The sequence below is a fragment of the Lethenteron reissneri genome, unplaced genomic scaffold (assembly GCF_015708825.2).
Source record: "Lethenteron reissneri isolate LAM-NWPU_2019-01 unplaced genomic scaffold, ASM1570882v1 scaffold_596, whole genome shotgun sequence".
In the NCBI taxonomy this organism is placed as follows: Eukaryota; Metazoa; Chordata; class Hyperoartia; order Petromyzontiformes; family Petromyzontidae; genus Lethenteron; species Lethenteron reissneri.
Window position 1 is genome coordinate 5,303 of NW_026892118.1, and position 20,881 is coordinate 26,183.

General features: G+C 54.9%; 1 pseudogene; it reads right to left on the reverse strand.

Moving 5' to 3' along the window:
- Positions 1-10,703: 10,703 nt before the first annotated feature.
- Positions 10,704-20,622, reverse strand: LOC133339950 (endothelin receptor type B-like; annotated as a pseudogene).
- Positions 20,623-20,881: the final 259 nt, after the last annotated feature.

Consider the following 20,881-nt stretch of genomic DNA (forward strand, 5'->3'; position numbering starts at 1 on the left):
ACAGCTCCCACCGCTCTCCCTCGTCGCCACCCGCCATCACCGTCATCGCCGCCATCACCGTCATCGTCGTCGTCATTCTCGTAGCCATCTTTGTCGTCATGTTTGTAGTCCTCACGCTCACTACCACACTCCTCCTCCTCGTCACCACCCTCGTCACCACCCTCCTCACCACCCTCCTCACCACCCTCCTCACCACCCTCCTCACCACCCTCCTCACCACCCTCCTCCAGCGTCGCATCCTTGTGGAGCATCAAGGTGACAGTCGGAGCACTCAGCACGGCTGAGACACACACAGACACACACACAGACACACACACAGACACACACACAGACACACACACAGACACACACACACACAGAGACACTCACACACAGACACACACACAGAGACACTCACACACAGACACACACACACAGAGACACACACACAGACACACACACAGACACTCACACACAGAGACACACAGAGACACACACAGAGACACTCACACAAACACACACATACACACACACAGAGACACACACACAGACACACACAGGGACACACACACAGAGACACTCACACAAAGAGACACTCACACACAGAGAGACACACTCACACAGACACACACACAGACACACAAAGACACTCACACAAAGAGACACACACAGAGACACACACACAGACACACACACAAAGAGACACTCACACACAGACACACACACAGAGAGACACTCACACACAGACACACACACAGAGAGACACACTCACACAGACACACACACAGACACACACAGAGACACTCACACAAAGAGACACTCACACACAGAGACACACACACAGAGACACACAGAGACACACACAGACAGAGACACACAGAGACACTCACACACAGACACACACACACAGAGACACACACACAGAGACACACACACAGAGACACACACGCACACAGAGACACTCACACACAGAGACACTCACACAGAGAAACTCACACAGAGACACAGAGAGTGAGGACACTCACACACAGACACAGAGACACACACAGAGACACTCACACACAGAGACACTCACACACAGAGACACTCACACAGATAAACTCACACAGAGACACAGAGAGTGAGACACTCACACACAGACACAGAGACACACACAGAGACACTCACACACAGAGACACTCACACACAGAGACACTCACACAGAGAAACTCACACAGAGACACAGAGAGTGAGACACTCACACACAGACACAGAGACACACACAGAGACACTCACACACAGAGACACTCACACACAGAGACACTCACACAGAGAAACTCACACAGAGACACAGAGAGTGAGACACTCACACACAGACACAGAGACACACACAGAGACACTCACACACAGAGACACTCACACACAGAGACACTCACACAGAGAAACTCACACAGAGACACAGAGAGTGAGATACTCACACACAGACACAGAGACACACACAGAGACACTCACACACAGAGACACTCACACACAGAGACACTCACACAGATAAACTCACACAGAGAAACTCACACAGAGACACAGAGAGTGAGACACTCACACACAGACACAGAGACACACACAGAGACACTCACACACAGAGACACTCACACACAGAGACACTCACACAGAGAAACTCACACAGAGACACAGAGAGTGAGACACTCACACACAGACACAGAGACACACACAGAGACATAGACAATGCCACTCACTTGTCTTCAAGGGTAACACCTCAACCACGACCCAGGGTGACGATGATGGTGGTGATGGTGGTGGTGATGATGGTGGTGATGGTGGTGATGGTGGTGATGGTGGTGTTGGTGGTGGTGATAAGACGGTGGATCTGACGCGAAGTTGATAGCGGTCGCCAGGATGTCGCAGCGCTGAGGAGACATCGCACCGTGTCTCTGTGGTGGCAGCGCAGACGGTCCGCCAGTGGGCTCGTGCATAGCTGCACAGACAGAGACACGGGGAGGAGGAGGTGGTGGTGAGGAGTGGGTGGGTGAGTGGGTGAGTGGGTGGGTGGGTGGGTGAGTGAGTGAGTGGGTGGGTGGGTGAGTGAGTGGGTGGGTGGGTGGGTGAGTGGGTGGGTGGGTGAGTGGGTGGGTGGGTGAGTGAGTGGGTGGGTGGGTGGGTGAGTGGGTGGGTGGGTGGGTGAGTGAGTGAGTGAGTGGGTGGGTGGGTGGGTGGGTGAGTGGGTGGGTGGGTGAGTGAGTGGGTGGGTGAGTGAGTGAGTGGGTGGGTGAGTGAGTGAGTGGGTGGGTGAGTGGGTGGGTGGGGTGAGTGGATGGGTGGTTGAGTGAGTGGTTGAGCGAGTGGATGAGTGAGTGGATGGGTGAGCGAGTGGGTGAGTGGGTGAGCGAGTGGGTGAGTGAGTGAGTGAGCGAGTGGATGAGTGAGCGAGCATCTCACAGTTTGCTGTCCACCCTGTAGGTAACGTCCAGGAGCTTTGAGCTGCTGCTGGTGGCGACGTCCACTTCAGCGTCGTGGTCCCAGCGGAGTTGCGTCAGCAGGTCGCGAGACTCCACGCGGACATTCAGAGGGGGAGTCGCAGCTGGGGAGATGGGAAAACGGCACTCGGTGTGCGCTAACCACTGCACCACCGCTCCCCACACTGCGCTAACCACTGCCCCACCACTCCCCACACACAGTGCGCTAACCACTGCACCACCACTCCCCACACACACACATACAGTGTGCTAACCACTGCACCACCGCTCCCCACACACACACATACAGTGCGCTAACCACTGCACCACCGCTCCCAACACACACACACACACAGTGCGCTAACCACTGCACCACCACTCACACACACAGTGCGCTAACCACTGCACCACCACTCCCCACACACACACATACAGTGCGCTAACCACTGCACCACCGCTCCCCACACACACACATACAGAGCACTAACCACTGCACCACTGCTCCCAACACACACACAGTGCGCTAACCACTGCACCACCACTCACACACACAGTGCACTAACCACTGCACCACCGCTCCCCACACACACACAGTGCGCTAACCACTGCACCACCGCTCCCCACACACACACACAGTGCGCTAACCACTGCACCACCACTCCACACACACACACAGTGCGCTAACCACTGCACCACCGCTCCCCACTCACACACACACAGTGCGCTAACCACTGCACCACCACTCCCACCCCACACAGTGCGCTAACCACTGCACCACCGCTCCCCCCCACACACACACACAGTGCGCTAACCACTGCACCACCACTCCACACACACACACCAGTGCGCTAACCACTGCACCACCGCTCCCCACTCACACACACACAGTGCGCTAACCACTGCACCACCGCTCCCCACACACACACACAGTGCGCTAACCACTGCACCACCGCTCCCCACACACACACACACACAGTGTGCTAACCACTGCACCACCGCTCCCCACACACTGTGCTAACCACTGCACCACCGCTCCCCACACTGCGCTAACCACTGCACCACCACTCCCCCACTCACAAACACAGTGCGCTAACCACTGCACCACCACTCCCCACACACACACAAAGTGCACTAACCACTGCACCACCGCTCCCCACTCACACACACACAGTGCGCTAACCACTGCACCACCGCTCCCCACACACACACACAGTGCGCTAACCACTGCACCACCGCTCCCCACACACACACACACACAGTGTGCTAACCACTGCACCACCGCTCCCCACACACTGTGCTAACCACTGCACCACCGCTCCCCACACTGCGCTAACCACTGCACCACCACTCCCCACTCACAAACACAGTGCGCTAACCACTGCACCACCACTCCCCACACACACACAAGTGCACTAACCACTGCACCACCGCTCCCCACACACACACACAAAGTGCGCTAACCACTGCACCACCGCTCCCCACACACACACACAGTGCGCTAACCACTGCACCACCGCTCCCCCCCCACACACACAGTGTGCTAACCACTGCCCCACCGCTCCCCACACACACACAGTGCGCTAACCACTGCACCACCACTCCCCACACAAAGTGCGCTAACCACTGCACCACCACTCCCCACTCACACACACAGTGCGCTAACCACTGCACCACCACTCCCCACACAAAGTGCGCTAACCACTGCACCACCACTCCCCACTCACACACACACTGCGCTAACCACTGCACCACCGCTCCCCACACACACACACTGCGCTAACCACTGTACCACTACTCCCCACACACACACACAGTGCGCTAACCACTGCACCACCGCTCCCCCCACACACACAGTGCGCTAACCACTGCACCACCCGCTCCCCACACACACACACAGTGCGCTAACCACTGCACCACCACTCCCACCCCCACACACACAGTGCGCTAACCACTGTACCACCACTCCCCCCACACACACAGTGCGCTAACCACTGTACCACCACTCCCCACACACACACACACAGTGCGCTAACCACTGCACCACCGCTCCCCCCACACACACAGTGCGCTAACCACTGTGCCACCACTCCCCACACACACACACAGTGCGCTAACCACTGCACCACCGCTCCCCACGTCCACCACAACCTGGTACCCGATGTATCGACCACCTCTGGCTGTGCTCACCGCGTGTGCACGTGACGAGGAGGGAGAGGAAGAGTAGGCCAAGTCTCGAGAAGAGTTCTCGCACCGCCATGACACCCACCTGGGACCCACGTGTTTCCGTTTCTCAAGTCACGTGGTGCAGAGAAATTCGATTCCCGGTTCGATTAACTCCACTTGCGTCGATTCTTAATGGGATAACATTAGGAATCGATTCTTGTAGTGGATTTATAGAGTCGATTTCTATTGGGATAACATGGGAATCGATTTATAGTTGATTAAGCTATTGGAATCGATTTACGTTGAGATAACATGGAAATAGACTATCGTGGGTGTGTGTCCATGTGTGTGTGTGTAAGGTCCGGCAAAACAACCTCCTACCTCCTCGCGGTGCCGGACGGGCAACACTGTCGTGGGCAGTGCTGTGGGGGGAAGTCCAATGCCCATTGGCCTCTCCCCTCATGGCGTCTGTGACCACCACAGTGGCTAAACGGGGGCTCTGGACGGGTGTGAGGGGCTGGTAACCCCTCCACCTTCAATTAACCACCACTAAACCACGAATTAAACATAAACCTGTAACAAATAAGCTTGTGCCGGAGGCCCGGGGGGGTCAGGCTTTTATGACGTCTCCTGGCCAAACCCCATTTGGCGGAGCCAGGAGATTGAATTTTCACCCTCGGGGCTCCTCCAGAAACAACAAAAAACCATTGCGGATGGCCACGTGGAATGTTCGAACGCTCACTGCGGAGGAGAGGCTGCCACTCCTCTGTCGGGAGCTGGACCGGTACCGCCTGGATCTCTGTGGCATTCAGGAGGTCCGGTGGACCGGTTATGGCTCCTGCCACCATGAGGGGTGGACAGTCCTCTACTCGGGGCAGGAGACTGCCAAACAACAGGGTGTGGCTCTTCTGAACAAAAGAATGAAGGGGGCGTGGGAGCGTGGCGGTGAGGTGTGGGAAGCTGTAAGCCCCAGGATACTTTGGGCTCGCCTCCCCATCAACCAGAGGCGAGGAGTGGTGGTCGTGGTTACTTATGCCCCCACCGAAGACGAACATCCGTGGAGGGATGCAGGCAAAGCCGATGAGTCAGACTCTTTCTATGACCTCCTGTCACAGGTGCTGGCTAAAGTGGCCACTCGGGACAGAGTCATCTTGTTGGGTGACTTCAATGCCCGAGTTGGTCATGATGCTGGTACCTGGTCTGGAGTGATTGGAAGGCATGGGCCAGATCAGCTCAATAATAACGGTAGGAGGCTGCTAGATTTTTGTGCAGCCCATGGGCTTGTAATTACCAACACGCTCTTCCGGCATCGGCGCATCCACACAACATCATGGATACATGCCGGGTCCAAGCAAGAACATCTGCTGGACTACATAGTGACGGACCAGCGGATGCGAACCCATGTCCTTGACACCAGGACCTACCGTGGAGCTGATCTGTCCTCTGACCATCGACTAGTCATCTGTAAGATGCGCCTGCCTTTCTTCCACTCCGGTGGTGGGTGTACACCCAGGATCCCATTCCAACCAAAAGTGGCCTGGTCTCAGTTAGCTGATGAAAGTTGCAAGCGAGAATTTCATCATCGCTTGCAGCTGGGGTTGGCATCGTCCCCCACTCCACCTGATGTCGAGGGGAAATGGGCGAGGTTTAAGACTGTGACTCATGCAGCTGCAATGGCTGCTTTGGGTACGCGGTCCAGACCTCCCCAGAAACCCTGGCTGACAGAGGAGGTGTTCAGGTTAATTGGGAAAAAGCGTCAGGCCCACTCTCATCGCCTATAGCATCCCACGTCAGAGAATGAGGTTTACCGCAGCCTTCGCTCGGAAGTTCGGAGAGCCGTAAGGCGCTGTAAGGATGGGTGGTGGTCGCGGGTTGCTGAGGAGATGGAGTCTGCCTCAGTGGCCCGTGATCACAAATCACTATTTAACTCCATCAAAAAAGTAACCTGCAGCGCCACACCTATTACCATCATTAGAGGAAAAAACGGTGATCCAATCTCCGACCCCCAGGAACAGGTTTGCAGATTTGCTGAGCATTTCTGTGAGGTCCTGGGGGAGGGAAATTCTCTCAGCCAGGAAAACATCATGGCACAAAGTGGTGATAACCCTGCTGAGGCTGCGGTGCCTCAAATATTGGAAGAGGTCACCCCCTGTGAGTGGCTGGCTGAGGTGCCAGCTGTTGAGGAAGTACTGAGGGCGATCCGGAGTCTGAGACCAGGGAAGGCATCGGGCAGAGATGATCTCCCAAGCGAAATGCTGAGGGAGGGTGGCGTTTGTGCACAGACTGCCCTATATGACATCATAACAACAGTCTGGACCACTGGACGGGTTCCGCAGGACTGGAAGGATGCCCTGGTGGTCCCCCTCTTTAAGAAGGGGGACCGTACCGACTGTAACAACTACAGGGGCATCTCACTCCTCAGTGTGCCGGGTAAGGTCCTGGCAAGGATTACTTGCTAGGCACGCTGAGGAGAGGCTTGCGGAGCCCCAATGCGGTTTCAGGAAAGGGCGGTCCTGCACAGATGCCATATTTTCTGTCCGTCTGCTACAGCAGAGGTGTAGGGAATTCCAACAAGACCTACATCTCTGCTTTATTGACCTGGTCAAGGCCTATGATACCATCAGTAGGACTGGGCTCTGGGTTGTTCTTCGTGCTTTCGGAGTCCCTGACCCTCTGCTCACGATCATTAAGGACCTTCATGATGGTGAGCGGGCCCGGGTAAAACTACGTGGCCGGGAGTCGGAGCCTTTCCCTGTACACCTTGGGGTGCGACAGGGATGTCCTCTGGCTCCCACATTATTTAACATCTATTTTGACCGCGTAGTTCGTGAAGCCTTCCATAGCTGTACCGGGGAATTTCCATTTGGTACAGATATAATGGGAGGCTGATCGACGCCCGGGTGCGATCAAGGGATGGCTCCCTATTGGTCAACCATGTTATGTATGCCGATGATTTGGTAATAGCTGCTCATTCAGAAGAGGAGTTGGAGACGCTGCTGCTGAGACTGGAGCGTGCCACTAAGAGGTGGGGCCTTACCATCAGCCCCACCAAAACGAAACATCTGCCTGGGTATTTTGTACCATCGGACACTCCACCCCCACAACTCCCAATTGGTGATGGGGCAGTTGTGGAGAGAGTGGAGAGTTTCCCATACCTGGGCAGCGTGCTTATGACCGGCTCCAGTTTATCAGCAGAGGTCTCACTCCGAATCAGTCGAGCGGCAATATCTTTTCATCGGTTGCGTAACGCTGTGTGGAAGCTACCTGGTCTGTCGCTCCGCACGAAGCTTCAGGTCTTCTCAGCCACGGTCATTCCCTCCCTTCTCTACGCTTGCGAAACGTGGACCCCCCTAGTGGAGCATCTTCGCCGGTTGGAAACATTTAGGCTGGCCTGCCTACGATCCATCCTGGGTTTAACCAGGCTGGATTGTGTGAGGAGCTCACAAGTCCTTGAAAGATCTGGGCAAAGTCCCATCAGTGAGCTCCTCCGGCAGGCAAGGCTGCGTTGGCTGGGTCATGTAGCCCGCATGCCCAGCCACCGCATGCCTAAACAGCTTTTGTTCGGCCGGATCGAGGGGGCTAGACGGGCGCGGCATGGGCTAGAGAAGAGATGGAGTGATGTGGTACAGGAGGACGTGGAGCTGAGTGGACTTGCCGATGACTGGTACCAGCGGTGTCAAGATCGGCCTCAGTGGAGGAGGCTCGTGAAGGACGCTACTGGGCAGTTGGAGGCAGTCGCCCTCCAACAACACGGAGGGCGGAGGAGCGACGCTCACAACGAGCGGAGCGCCGGGTGGCTAAAGCACAGCAAGTTGGCACAGTAGGGGGCACAGATGGTGCATCAGCCACTCGTCTCAGTCAGTCGACCCGTGGCACCTGCTGGGTCTGCCCGTGACCTCCTGCCAGCGGGCGTTCGACACTTCACGTGGCCTCAAGGTGCACTTGGCCTGGCACAAGCGTCGTGGTGACGTCTCCGCCACTTAGTGGCGAATGACTGTTGTTGTTGTTGTGTGTTGATGTTTGTAATTGCAAGTGTACATTAGGGACAGGCCTGATCCTGAGTTTCTTGCTTGAGGGTCACGTGACAGCCCGTCCAGCCGTCAGGTCACGTGACTTATCGACCCTCGGAAAGCTTCCCCACCTGCCCGTCTGTCTGTCCCGTGGCCCCATCTCCCTCCCTCTCCCTCCTCATCTCTCTCGCTTTCACGCGGACAGCTGGGGAACCACCACCCACCACCACCACCACGCACAGCACACACACAACCACTGCTTTCTTATTAAGATAATCTGTTCATCTGCTCTCATGAGAATAAGCTCTTTTTTAAATCCTTTATATTAAGTTCGCTTGCTTGCTTGCTTACGACCGTGCAACTCTTTCGGTCGTTTTTTAACACACTTCCCGTGATCCAATAGAGCTGACATTTTGCACACAGACTCGTTGTGCGTGACAATTTTCGTGAAATTTTTTGTTTTACATTTTTACACTGTTTAGGCAATTTCTTTTAAATATTTAATTACCAATTGCTTAATGGTGGCAGACAATCATCTCTGACCCATAGGTGGCAGCCATCTCAAGCCAGAGGACGAGAGGACTCGAGCCGCCACGCATATAAAGGATTTAGAGTGAAAAACTTTGTTTTTACGGGTTATACTTATTAAGATAATCTGTTCATCTGCTCTCATGAGAATGAGCTCTTTTGTTCTGTCTTCTTCCGTCTCTTGTTCTACGTCGTTTTCCCTTCCTCCCCTGCACGATCTCTCTAACTCTGTCACTCTTCTCTTCTTAACCCCGATGCTTTCGCTCTTTCTCGCTGCGTAAGCCTTCACATGTGTGGCCCTCTCTCGACACCTCGATATTAAAAAAATTAACCCTAAAAAACGTTTTCACTATAAATCCTTTATATGCGTGGCGGCTAGAGTCCTCTCGTCCTCTGGCTTGAGATGGCTGCCACCTATGGGTCAGCTGATTGTCTGCCAGTATTAAGCAATTGGTAATTAAATATTTAATTTGTTTTCCCTAAACAGTGTAAAATTTTGGAAAAAAAATTTCACGAACATTAATTGTCACGCACAACGAGTCTGTGTGCAAAATGTTAGCTCGATTGGATCACGGGAAGTGGGTTAAAAAACGACCGAAAGGTTTGCACGGTCGTAAGCAAGCAAGCAAGCACGCAAGCACGCGAACTTAATATAAAGGATTTAAAAACACCGCTGTTGCTCCACGTGTACGTGTGCGGCATGTTTGAACACACACACACAGGCGCATCCATCAGTAAATGTCTATTTACATGTATTCACAGACATGTTGCGTAGACGTTGTTTATTTGAACGTACAATATTTTTTGTGTGCCTCTTGAAAGCAACTCTGCCCATTGATGCTATATGACAAAAACGTGACACACACGTATGATTGCAACTGTATGTACGTAGCTAACGGAAGTAAAGTTCCACCACTGCAACATTACCCCGGTTCTTCGGCTCTTTCGACTACTTTGCAAAAGAGACCGGCGCCGGCCAGAACCCAGCCAGCGACATCCTGTCAACGTCCGTACGCTGCGCTTGATCGTGCCAAGGGACAGCCAAAGTTGGACAAGTGAAAGCATCAAGGAGGCCAACAAATAAAATGAAGTCGCATCAACAGTTGGCGAGCGAGCGCTCCCCCTGCCGTGTTGCTGCGACGTCGACGTCTAAGCAAGAGAGACCCGGGTGGGGGGTGGGGGGTGGGGGGTGGAGACAGGGAGGGGGGTGAGCGAGCGAGGGGGGACCCCCCAGGCCGTGGAGAAGCAGCCCAGCTAGGCGAGATGGCGGCACGCGCTCGTTCCGCTCGAGCGAGTGCTTAAACACTCCACCCCCATCATCTCTGCTCCCTCTCTCTGGCTGTCTGTCGCACCAAGCCGTGCAAGCGCACGTCACGCGACCGACCGCGATTGCCTCGCTAAGCCGCTCGCGTCGTTTGCTTTCACCGTCCTCCAGCCAAGCCGGTCGCCTGGCCCACGTGGCCACGGCTGTCTAGTTCACTTCGGCCCCCGTTCCCCCACCCCCCCCCGGCAACTCTTCTCCCACCTCCCCTCCATCCACATCCCGCGGGGGGGGGGGGGGGGCCAGCTCAGCTCAAGTGACGATGAACCTGTTGCTGGAGCGGGAGTTGCTGCGGCCGAGCGGGCTGCCCGGCGCCGCCACGGCCTTCTGCTGGAGCGCCGTCTGCTTGTCGCCCAGCAGCAGCACAGGCAGGACTGTGCACGGCGGCGACGACGAGGAGGAGGAGAGAGAGTTGGAGCGAGGAGGGTCGGCACTGCGACGAGCGACGTCAAATTCGCTCTCGCCGCACGCAAAGCGCTCGCCACACATGAACCGCGACACCTTCGCCGATCTCGTCAAGTAAGCGTCAACCCATCGCGCCAACTCCGCTCATCATCCTCACAGCAGCAGCAGCAGCAGCGCGGCAGCAGCAGCAGCAGCGGCAGCGGTGGCTTCTGACTGCTCGCCATCGAACACAGGCGGCGGTGGGGATCACCGCATCGCGCGGCGCTTTCAGACGCGCTTCTGCGGCCGTCTGCAACGCTCTTCCGATAATAGGAAGCCACTGGAGCTACGCACTTTTAAATTATCCACGTTGACAAACTCATTTCTTTAGAACTGCTTTTTGTGCTTAGTTTGTTGTCCTTACCCCGCACCTCTGGTTAACACTAACCGCTACACCACCGCTCCCCTTAACACACACCCACTCACGTACACACATGCAAACATACATACTTGCATACAAACACGTAGTAGATACGCATCAATTCACGAGACCCGTATCAGTTGGAATTCGTCACGCGAACGTGCGACGCGATCGTCAGACCTGTGCACCAGCGGTGATTGTTGTTGTTGTTGATGTTGTTGTTGTTGTCGTGGTTCCCGAGCGCCGGCGATTGAGAAGCACCCCCCCCCATGATCTAAACGTGACGACAGAACGTGGCCGACGCCACCAAACGCACCTTGAAGCGGTTCCTGAACTTTGCGCTGACGACGTAGAGGGCGACGGGGTTGACGCACGAGTTGAGGGTCGCCAGGTTCATGCCGATGTAATTCAGCACGAGCAGGAAGCTGCAGGGGGCGGTGGTGGTGATGGCGGCAGAGCACACACCCGTTGTGAATCAGGAGCCAGGAGACCTTCACATTGCATCGGGGCCACGCATAGAACCCAGCCGTAGCCCAACCGCGACGAACACGGCCACGCTCCGAGCGGCGTGACAACGACACGCCGGTGAAGCGTTGATCGCAATCGGATCAGAATCTCAATATTGATTTGGACTTGGAGGAGGAATCCGATGAGCTACGAAGCTCTCTCCCCGCAGCTGTCCCGTAGGGGCGCGACAGAACGTCGCAACAGCAAACAACGCCAATGAGTGCAAAGTGTCCTCGGTCCGGCGAGACGCCCCCCCCCCGCCTCCCCACGCTGTTGAGCTGCGATGTTTTGTGGGGGGTCCCATCCACCCCCCCTCGTTTACCACGCCGCTCGCATGACACGATCCGTGACACGATCCGTGACGCGATCCAGCTGCGCTCGTTCACCGGCCACGTGCCGTTGTTCGCGTTAAGGGGGCCGTGTGAGAAGCAAGCCACCGGGGGGGGGGGGGGTGTAGCGGGTGCGTCGGACGTTCACAACAACGCCCTGGAGGAAACGCGGGGCTGGATGGAGTGGGGGGGGGGGTGGGGGGGCATTGGCATTGGTGAAACATGACAGAGCAGGACGCTCCTAAAACAAACCCCACTCTTGACACTCGCTGAGTGTATTCTATTGCCAAGGGCGTCGTTTGCAAAGTATATTGAGAACGACGCCTCTTCGCAAAGAACACTTCGCGTTCAGTTCGTCGTCCTTCCCCCGCACCTGCGGTGAGCGCGCTCGGCTACGTACGGTGCCAAAGAAGTTCCACGCGCAGGGCGTGGTGGTTGCGATTGGTATTATCACTGCTGCTGCTGCTGCGATATTCACGCCAGAGGTCGCAACCAGGTACCCGATACCCGTACCCTACCCGATACCCGGCTACCCGTACCCGGCCGGGTACGGGTACCCGTTTGCGACCCTGGTGCGGCCGGGTACGGGTACGGGTAGACCGTGAGTCACTGGTGAGTCACCGTGTGTCACTCATTTCCCAATGACTTGTCTCTTCTCATAATTCAAGTTCCTAGAATCAACCCACCCGCGCCTGCAACGTGGCTTCATCCCAGAGGTCGCAATCGGGTACCCGATACCCGTACCCTACCCGTACCCGGCCGGGTACGGGTAGGGTACGGGTAGGGTACGGGTAGGGTACGGGTAGGGTACAGGTAAGGTACGGGTAGGGTACGGGTAGGGTCTGGGTACGGGTAGGGTCTGGGTAGGGTACGGGTACGGGTAGGGTACGGGTACGGGTAGGGTACGGGTACCCGTTTGCGACCCTGGTGCGGCCGGGTATGGGTACGGGTAAGGAATCAAAACCCGTTTGCGACCTCTGATTCACGCGAAGACGATACAATTGACTCTTCATTCTCCCATGGGACGAGGAGGGCACGAGTAGAGAGGGAGAGAGGGGGGGGGGGGGACGGTTCGGGGGTGCCCCCCCCACCTGAGCAGCTCGCAGCGGTTGGGGTCCATCTCGTCGTAGACGGTTCTCTTGAGGATGCGGCTGAGATGCAGCGGCAGCCAGCACAGCGCAAACACCACCGCCAGGCAGAACACCGCCTTGCCTGCCTCCCGTTGCTGTGTGTACACACACGCACGCACACACGCGCACGCACACACACACGTACACACACACGCACACACACACACACACGCACGCCACACACGCACGTACACACACACACACATGCACACACACACGTACGCACACACACACACGCACACACACACGTACACACACACGCACACACACACGCACGCACACAGACACGTACACACACACACACACGCACACACACAGTACACACACACGCACATACACACGCACACACACACACGCACACACACACGCACATACACACACACGCAAACACACGCAAACATCCGTCGAATCAACATCTCGCAGTTTCACGAATCGTTCAGTGACAAAGTCGGAGAGCGACGTCACGGACCCCTCCCTCCCCTCCTGCCCGCCACCGCAAATCGGTTACGTAACCGCACAACCACGGGGAGCGTTCGGCCTCCAGCCGATGGGGCCGGCGGTACCGGAGGGAGGTCCCGAGGTTCGACACCTGCTTGAGGTGCTCGTCGATGGCGCTGCCAAGGTTTCGCTTCTTCATCCCAAGCATCTCGACGGTCGTGAGCGTGTAGAAGACCGCCGCGCAGGCCAGCGGCATGCAGAAGTAGAAGCCGAACAGCCACCAGTCCTTGGCTTTGGCGTAAAACTGCGAGGGGCCCAGACAAGAGGTTTCGTCAGAGTCAGGCGGGGCGACAAATCTCCTCGTGGGATAGCCGAGCACAGGGTTGGTGGAGTATCTAATTAGCTGCCTGTCTCTGTGAGTGACTGAAAGACAGACTGTGTGTCAGAGGTCGCAATCGGTACCCGATACCCGACTACCCGTACCCTGGTGCGGCCGGGTACGGGTAGGCCGTGAGTCACTGGTGAGTAACCGTTTGTTACTCATTTCCCAACGTCTTGTCTCTTCTCACAATTCAAGTTCCTAGAATCAACCCACCCGAGCCTGCAACGTGGCTTCATCCCAGAGGTCGCAATCGGGTACCCGATACCCGTACCCTACCCATACCCGGCTGGGTACGGGTACGACTGGATACGGGTACGGGTACCCATTTGCGACCCTGGTGCGGCCGGGTACGAGTACAGCAACCCGGACAAAAAACATTCGGTGACGATTCACATCCCCGTTTGTGCCGACCGGAGTTTGCGAAACCACCCCGCCCCCCCCCCCCCCACGGTTACGGCGACGCCGGTGGTTGCCACGTTCTTGACGCGCCGTGTCGCACCTCCACGAAGCTCGTCTGCGGGATGACCATGCACGTGTCGAGCGTCCGGTTGCGGTATTCCCAGGACAGCGTGTCGAAGGCCAGGAGCTCGGGCACCGCCAGCACCAGCGACAGCGTCCAGATGGCCAGGACTTTAAGCGCCGTGAGCAGGGAGAGGCCCACGCACTGGAGGCGGTCCCAGTGCGCGACCGCACGGTACCTGCGTAGAGGGGTCACGGGAGGGCGAACAAACACACCGGGGGTGCTTGTGCCTGCACGCGGAAAGATGCTTACATCCACGTCCGCATCGGTTAGCCCTGGGGGGCTGTAATGGCGCTGTGATCCCCCACGGCACCACCCCTTGGGGGGAGTTGCTATATAAGGCGGTGAGCCGGTGGGCTCGGGGTTCAGTGTTTAGCTTAAAACCAGAGAAGAGAGAAGACCGGCTAGATAGGCCCTGGGACTCCCCTGGCTCGCCGTGCTTCTAAGGAGCAACCAGGGCAAGCCAGTGGCGTGGCCCCCAGAGCCCAGAGCCGATGTTCTTGTAAGAGCCGGTCTGGGGACTCAGGGTGCCGTGATCCCAGCTTGGCCAGAGCTGGATCAGCTAGCCTCCCCCTAGCCCTGTAGTGGAGGACCTGGGAGTAGGCTAGCCGGGTTAGAGACAGTGGGAGCTCCCTGTTAGACGGGTGAAGTGGCCGGTCTGGTGACTCAGGGTGCCGTGATCCAGCTTGGCCAGAGCTGGATCACTAGCCTCCCTAGCTCTCGAGTGGAGGACCTGGAGTAGGCTAGCTGTGACATAGATTGTGGGATCTCCCTGTTAGACGGGTGAAGGGGACGATACCCCTGCGAGTGTTGTATACATTGGCCTGTGCTGAGTGAACCGTTTAATAAACCTACTACAACCGACTACACCTGCACAGCCACCAAAGATAAAGGCAATGACCCCCCCCCCCACCCGTGTAGCCTGTAACAGGCTGTTGTCTCGCCGGTGGCGATGTTTACACACCGCACCACGTCCTCATTTGAGGCCGAGTCTACCTAGGAAGGCCCAGGACCGGTTCAAATAATCGTCACCGGTGTTGGCCGTGAGCGGGAAACGGGCGATCGCTTCGGGTCCTGAAGCAGAGGAGGGGGCGGCCAAGTTGGTGCTGGTTGGTTTGTCGAGGCGAGAACTCGCGAGTGAGCGGGACGGGTCTCGCTCGCAGGAGCGAGCTGGATCAACACGTTGACACGTGCCGCATGTTTGGGAAGCGGGGATTAGTTTCGGCCGCGTCCGTCCGGTTTGGCAACCTGAAACAATGTGTAAGCACAGCGGCTCACCACATCCATCATACAGATCGCTATGTCTGTGGCTGCTAGACGGCGCTGGTGCCATCTACAACAGTCTACCAGGAAGTCGGACAATATTCAGTGAGAAATGAGGTTCTGGGTGACACCCAAGGAATGACACCGTCACTTAATTATCTAAAATACTGTTGTAGCCTGCTGCTTATAACAGAAGGAGCAGAAGGGAGGAGGGAGGGAGGAGGAGGAATGTAAACTCTGGAGATGTACTACGACTGTTCCTATTCTATTTGTATGTTACCAGGCAAGGCCCACTCAGCTGTATACGACCTGGCCACAAACGACAGCTCAACGAAGTAGCTGATCACGTGGGGACATTTAGAGCAGCAGCCAAATAGCATTTATAATCAAACGCATGTTTTTTGTCTTAATTTGGAGGGAAAAACCAGAGGACTCGGAGAAAAAATACACACGACCACGGGGAGAATATGCAAACTGGAAATATACAGCAGCAGCAGGCGTCAGGGTCGAGATCAAACCCACGACTTCCTGTATACCAGGCGAGGTAGTTAAACCCATTTACATTTTTCTTCTGATTCCGTACACGTATGTCATGCACACGTATGTCATGCACACGTACGTCATCGGAACGGAATTGGAAGAACAACTAAAATAAAATTACTTTATCGGTAACCGAGGCTCCCACAAGGCCATGCGGGAGGGAGTGTGGCTATTGCGACCCTCTGGGATGAAGCCATGTTGCAGGCGCGGGTGGGGTTGAGTCTAGGAACTTGAATTGTGAGAAGAGACAAGACGTTGGGAATCGTGTCGTGACAGTTCTCCGCGGTGAGCACGATGTCTTCAGGAACACGCCTCTCCAGACAAAGTTCACGCCAACAAGCGCTTTGAGCGCTTCCGAGATTTGAGCCGTGACGGGAACAGCGAGCGGGCCGGGTCTCTCCTCACCTGTCTCCGCTGAGCACGCACAGGCTCAGCGCGCTGATGCCCAGAGAGGCCTTCTGCACGAAGGGCACCGTCTTGCACACGGTGGCACCGAATGGCCAGCTCTCGGCGTGCAGCTGAGAAGATAAGAACGCACCGCACGCACCCCGCAGGTTTTCTCTGGAAATGAATTGAGGAAATGAATTGGGGTCCTCCCAAACATCAACAACAACTATACTCTTAGTTCTTTCGGTAAAGTCACCATGTAGGCAAAAAATGAAATAAAAATTAATAAAAATAAAACAATAAAATCACGACGTTTCGGAGGCAACACAAGTCTCCGTCATCAGGTGGGACCGTCACAGCCAGTCACGAAAGCTTCAAATCTAGAATCAACAACAACAACAACAGTTCTAGATTTGAAGTTTTCGTGACTGCAAGGGTCCATGCTCTTTGGTGTTTTTCGGTAAAGTCACGTAGGTGAAAAAGAAAATAAAAATAAATGAAATCACGACGTTTCGGAGGCAACACAAGCTTCCGTCTTCAACAACAAAAGTCTCCAGAACTTTTAGAGGCCTTTTTTTTGGGGGGGGGGGTAAAAGTCAATCGAGTTAATGATCACAACAAAGGTTTTTGTGTTAGGGTCGCGTAAGTAGTAAATGTTGTGTCCTAACCCTCCACCACCCGACACAGCCAGTAAGGTTTGTCACGTAAACAACGCGCCAATTCCACATTCCCATGACAGTGGCGAGTCTGCTCATCGCAACACCGCGGTTGACTCACCATCATGGGGTAAACCAGGGGCGGTTCTTCATTAGGGCGATTGGGGCGACGCACCACCAATGTCATTCAACCACAGAGTCACGCTAGCCGTCACTGCAGCCTCTGGATATAGTCCAATCAGCGTCATGTCACGTTCTGTGGAGTACCGCCTCTTTTTGGGCGATTTCACTCCGGCTGAGAATCGCCCCGAGTGGCCCCATAGACTTACATTCAAAGATGTTTTTTTTCGAACGGCGGGCGCTGCAATGCATTCTCTATGGCTTCCGGGAGGGCTCGCACTAACGTGCTTACGTCATCATACGTGCTTACGTCATCATACGTGCTAACGTCATCATACGTGCTTACGTCATCATACGCAAGCACGTTTCATCCAACAATATAATTTGTGGCCACCTAGTGGAATCTTTAATAAAATAAACTTGAGTGGTTTGTTTTAATAGTGAGTATAGAAACAAACAAGATGTATTGTAAGAGTCACTTTATTTTTCATTAATATTAAAGAAGTGAAGTTGCCTTTACATGCTTAAGCTGTTAATTTATCCATTGCATGGGTGGACCTTATCCTTATCAATCATCCAGACATTTGCCCCCCCTGAGAGATTTTGCAGGAGCCGCCACTGGGTAAAAACATTTCTTTTTGTAATTGAGGCATCGTCGTTTCATCTATGCATTTCTATTTGTTATATAACAACAGTTTTTACACTTTACTTTGGCCAGAATATTCCTAAGTTAGTGAATAACAACTGGATATTAGCCAATTAACTTTTTGCGAATATTCTCTTTGTATAACAAAGTCTGAATATGTATTGACACTGGAGGAGGAATCCGATGAGCTATGAAGCTCTTTTTCACAGATGTCCAGTAGGGGCACGGGGTCAGAACGTTAGAACAACAAAGTGAAAAAAAACCATGACAGTCTATATATAGTTACGTGTATATAGTATCCAAGTGTACGTACGTATGTTAAACCGCTTTCACGCCACACATAGCCGAGCGTGCTAATCGGCTGCAGACACGCGAGCGTGTTGTACACACACACACAGGTACACACACACAGGTACACACACACACACACAGAGGTACACACACACACACAGGTACACACACAGGTACACACACACAGGTACACACACACACAGGTACACACACACAGGTACACACACAGGTACACACACACATGTACACACACAGGTACACACACAGGTACACACACAGGTACACACACACAGGTACACACACAGGTACACACAAGGTACACACACACACAGGTACACACACACAGGTACACACACACAGGTACACACACACAGGTACACACACACACAGGTACACACACACAGGTACACACACACACACACAGGTACACACACACACAGGTACACACACACACACACAGGTACACACACACACAGGTACACACACACACAGGTACACACACACACACAGGTACACACACACACAGGTACACACACACAGGTACACACACACACACAGGTACACACACAGGTACACACACACACAGGTACACACAGGTACACACACACAGGCACACACAGGTACACACACAGGTACACACACAGCACAGGTACACATACACAGGTACACACACACAGGTACACACACAGGTACACAGGTACACACACACAGGTACACACACACACGTAGACTTTGGCGACCAATATTATCCATAAGGGGATTGTTTTTGGGATTAGATCGCGCAAATATAAAACACGCGACCTCTACGATGGTTGTACATCCGTCGCATGCTGTAGCTGGGGGGGGGGGGGGGGGGACACGCTGGTGTTCGCCTGTGAGGCAGTGCTCTGGAGGCCGGGATTGGTGGATCACGCAGAGATTCGTCAAACTCCCAACCCACTGGGGCTGCGAGGCGCCCTGGAGATGGGCAGTCCACAAAGTGGTCTCTGGAATCCATCACGTGCAGAAGCTACACAGATTGGCCAAACATCCTCAAGCAGGATGCTCGTTCTACAGAGTCTTGAAACTCCTTGGGGCTTTTCTGGATACATCAGAGGGAATTGTTGCTGATTTTCTGTCCATCTGTTTATCACCCATATGGAAGCAAACGAAATGTTGAAGCAGTCTATATAATTCAACGCTTTAAAGCTTGCTACTTATCAAGTCACACACGAGGTGCGTGGTGGAGTGGTAGTAGTGGCGGCAGTGGTTACCGCACAGTAATATTGAACCGGCGAGTTGAGTTCAATTCCCAGCGATGGTCAACATCAGTGACAAGTGACATCTGAACTGGTCCTGCCCCAACCTGTCCCTGGCCAGCACGGCGAGGCGTGGTCAAGCAGGCCGCGTGGCTGACGCGGCATGGGGAGGGCCCTCATCCAGGCAACACCCTTCTCAAAGTGGGTTGACAGAGGACTGTCAATGAGAGTTGTGTCAATGTTCATTAAAAACAATGATCCACATTCTTGTTTGTTTGGGGTAAGGCAACCCGTGGTGGCTTCAATGCCATTATTATTGCCGTCACCCCCCCTCTCACACCGACAATATTGTCACGAATTGCATAATCATCACGTGGTAGCAGCACGTGACTAAGAACTCGAGTTGTTATTGATACCGCACCACGTGCGCGCGTCCTCCCCCCTCCCCCTCCTCACCTTGTACACGTTGACGGGCATGTCTACGACGATGTAGGAGGTCTCAGAGCAGGCTGGCGATGAGGACGCTGCTCCCGTCGCGCATCATCGACTTGTCCCCGTAGACGACGAGCAGCAGCGCCGCGTTGCCGACGCTCCCCACGAGGAAGACGACGCTCGCCACGGCCGCGTTGACGCGCTTGAAGACGCGGCCCACGCCGCTCTGCGCCAGGCACGGGGGCGGCCTCCGCCAGCTCTGGGTCCCGGTGGGGACGCCGAGAAGGAGGAGAGGAGGAACGGAGGAGGAGGAGAGGACGAGGCCATCGCTGGACTGGTCACGGGGATGGCTGGGGTCTGTCCCCTGGGACTGCTCTAAGGGTGCAAGTGACGGTGGGGTTCCTTGGCCGTGTACCGAGGCCAAGCCGACCAGGGTGGCCAGGCAGAGGCACAAGAAGGTGGACGTGAGCCTCCTAGGGGTGGACATCGTGGTCGAGGTGGCGGTGTGTGTGTGTGGTCGCGCTGGGTGTGAACGTGTTCTCCTCCTGCTGCTCCTCCCGGGGCAAAGTTCACTTGGGTGCAGCTTCCGGGTGAACAATTTTTTTTTTAGAAATATTAAAAAACCCCCCACGCTTTCATCTTCTTGGCTCTTTCGGTGAAGTCACGTAGAAGGAAATAAAAATAATAAAAAGACAACAATAAAAGGTAGTATTATTATTTAATTATTTTAATCTTTTTATTTTATT